This window comes from Corylus avellana, chromosome ca1 (genome assembly GCF_901000735.1).
Source record: "Corylus avellana chromosome ca1, CavTom2PMs-1.0".
Lineage (NCBI taxonomy): Eukaryota > Viridiplantae > Streptophyta > Magnoliopsida > Fagales > Betulaceae > Corylus > Corylus avellana.
In genome coordinates this window covers 37,022,513-37,026,206 of record NC_081541.1, presented here as the reverse complement: position 1 = coordinate 37,026,206, position 3,694 = coordinate 37,022,513, and positions in this window count along the sequence as shown.

The following is a 3,694-nucleotide window of genomic DNA, read 5'->3' as shown; positions in this document are numbered from 1 at the left end:
ATTTTATGTTATTCAGTATGAAGAAGGGGAAAGGGATGTGTTATATATCTCTTGTTCATTATATATCTTCTTGTTCCTGATGTGCTGCAAAAATTTGCAACGTGTACGGCTAGCAGTTTTTTCTTTTTTTTTTGTTAAGTGACATGGCACAATTATCTTAATTTTTGAAAAAATAATGCTACATTTACACTCAATTGTTTTCACAATTTTTTCATTCATGTAACTTTTAAAACTATCATTAAATATGAAATAAATATCATTAAATGTGAGAAATTTTTGAAAATTTCAATCTAATAATAATTTTTAAACCCACCTGTAAATATGAAAAAAATTATATAAAAAAATCAAAATAAATGTAGCATTGGGCTTTCAGAAAACCTCAGCTTATCTTTGTTGTGAGAGCAAAATCCAATAAGCAGAACATAATACAACATTTACACAAGGCTGGAATATATATGGTCCACAGCGTAAAATTTACTAAAACAATTATATATATATATACACGTAATGTGCTCCCAGCTGGCTCCCTGCCATCTCCTCCGTCACTGGCTCCGGTGTCCTCATCTCTTGCGTCACCAACGTCTATTTCTCCTGGGCGTGGTCCCATGTCTCCCTTGCCAGTTCATGTTAGACCCGTGACTACTCCCATTAAGTAACTCTCATGCTCTGCATCTTTTCTTAGTCAGCCAACTGTCGAAAATTAAAACATATTTATGAGTTTTTAAAGGTTGGAAAAAAAAAACGCACTTTTTATTATGAGCTTTGAAAAAGTCAACAACTCACTTCTGTAAACGAAAATATCTTCATCAATCTCAGGGGTGCATATACGTTTTTACTCATTTCTTTGTTTTTTATTTATTTTACGGTGTAATCCTGAATTGTACCAGGCCGGACAAGGTAATGGTAAAGGCGCTCGTGCTTGCTTTGAACTTCTTGGTTCTACACAAGTTGTTTAGCTTGTGAATTTTATGGATTTCAAGGATATGGAAAAAAAAAAAAAAAAATTAAATAAAGTGAAAATGAAAAGGGAGGGCTAGAGAATGCTGTAGCGGATAAATTGAAATTAATAAAATAATGCTTTGGTACTATAACAATTTTTTTAAAAAAATTATTGACGAAAAACAAATTCAAGAATTTTTTACAAATAAATGTTCAGTCTTAAACTATTTTTAATAACTAATAAATGCTCATTCTTCTAACTAATAATTTTGATTAATTTAGATAAATATTGCTATGGGATAAAAATCATTATATTATTTGTCATATTTATTATTTTGAATATTTATTAATTGGAACAAATCATAAACCATTCATCAATCTCTTGTCCCATGGTTTGCAATCAGATCTATTATTTATAATAATTATTTTAAAATTTGGAAAAATTACACTTGGGGTGGCCACTCCCAAGGCCCATTGGGGTGGCCGACCACTCCAAGGAGTCAAATGGGGGTGGTTGAAACCATCCCCAAACCCTTTTGGGGTGGCTCGGCCACCTCCAAATGGCTAAACAGGATGACAGTAAAGGCCTGATTGGGGGTGTCGCGCCACCCCCACGACCCATGGCGGGTGGCGGACCACCCCCAAGAACCCAAATGGGGGTGGCCGAAACCACCCCTAAAGGGTGGCTCTGCCATCCCCAAGTGACCAAAGGAGGTGACTCGCCCACCCCAAATGGCCGGCACCCCAAAGGTATTTATTATTTATTATTATTTTATTTTGGTTTGATTTTGGGGTATTTTTTAGAATTTGTTAAAATATATGGGACAATTTGATGTAGCGTAGGATTGTGGTGAACAAGAAAAACAGCAAGTAGAAGGGATAAATATTTCTAAGATTGTGAGACTATCACAAGAATCAAAGAAATCTTCTTAAAAACTATAGATTCTATCTATGGTTTAAGGAAAAACACAAAGAAACTCAACTCTGAGTAATTATTATTAAACAAACTCAATAATAATCATAAACTGAATTGTTAAAGGCTAAAAGCATATATTTATAGCCCAAGACTTTTAGCCCTAAAGTAACAATGAAATAAAGTTAATTTAGAAGTCTACGAAAGATAACTAAATCAAATAAAAGACTAACAAAGAAACCTAATTCAAAGACTAAAAGATAAGATAAGATAAGATAAGATAAGCCTTGAATTTCAATCTACATCATCCTCCCGAGGTTGGAGAGAATTCGCCCTCGAATTCGGACTGTCTTTTCCACGGTCCTTCGGGTGCCCTGTTAACTCGTTCCATTCTCCGTTCCTCAAAATCACAACAAGACAACACCCCAAAATAAACGTGACGCTTCTCATCATTGAAATACTTTGATGGTTGTCATGAAAGCCCCACACACCACTTGGCAATACTTCAGATTTGCCGTTCTTTTCTCGTTCCTTCTCCCTTTCACATGCCATGAAGATACTCAAGGACGGGTCAACCGTTGTTTCCCTTGTAAACATATAATTCTCTTCATCCGCATAGAACTCATCACAATTGTTGTTAGGAGAATTTAAAATATTTTCAACACCAAGAAAATCAACATAACCCTCTTCATCATTATAATTAGGCACTTCACCTGAAAAGACTTTATCAACCTCTTCATAATTGTCGATGTCACTCGTGGGCTCTTCCTCTTCCAATTGATCATCTTCGGGGTAGAGGCCGCCAAACATGAGAGAAAAACCATCTTCTTTGTACTCATCCTCTTGGTCATCTTCTTCGGGGTAGAGGCCGTCAAGCATGGGAGAAAATCCATCCTCTTCGTGCTCGTCCTCTAGGTCGGATGCCAAAGGTCCTTCACTCGGTTCTTCCTCATTGACATCGTCATCATAGGTTGGTGGTGAATCCCAATCTCCAAATCGTTGCGAAGGATCTTCAACATCTTCATATATGAATTCTTCATCAATGAACTCGGATTCCTGAAACTCTTTATCTACAGATTCCCTTTCCTCCTCCACAGAATATGGATTTGGTTGATAGATTTGAGGCTCGCGAATAATGGTCAAGTTGGCTTGTCGCGGCATCTCCGTCTCAAATCGTGCTCTACGTTTTTTAGGATATGCCCTATGACCGACAACCACATTATCCTCATCCACAAAGCGTTGATTCGTTCGATGGTGACGAACTTTAGGGCTACCCCGGTTGTCAACTCGGGTTGTGAAGATCTCTATTTCTTTCCGTAGTAGTTTCAGCTCATCCACCATGCGTTGCCAACGAATCGCCGCTTGATTCGCCTTTAATTTTTTCTGCAGCATCTCCACCTCATCCACCATGCGTTGCCACTGCTCCTCCGTACGTGTTTCACCGACTGCTTCCTTACGTTCATACACGTCCTCCAGATGTGCAAAGCGGTTGCCCCTTTTTCTTATGTTTGGCGGTGCCATGGAAAGAAAACTGGAGCTCTGATACCAACTGATGCAGCGTAGGATTGTGGTGAACAAGAAAAACAGCAAGTAGAAGGGATAAATATTTCTAAGATTGTGAGACTATCACAAGAATCAAAGAAATCTTCTTAAAAACTATAGATTCTATCTGTGACGACCCGCTTAATAAAACATGACTAAAAATTTTTCTTTTAAAAAAAAGCATTACCCACAATAAAGCAGATTGTCACAGTGGCATGGCAATACCGCAGTATGCCACGAACCCATGCATTAACCTGATTGACAGTTTAATATGTCACACAGAGCTATATGCATCATCAA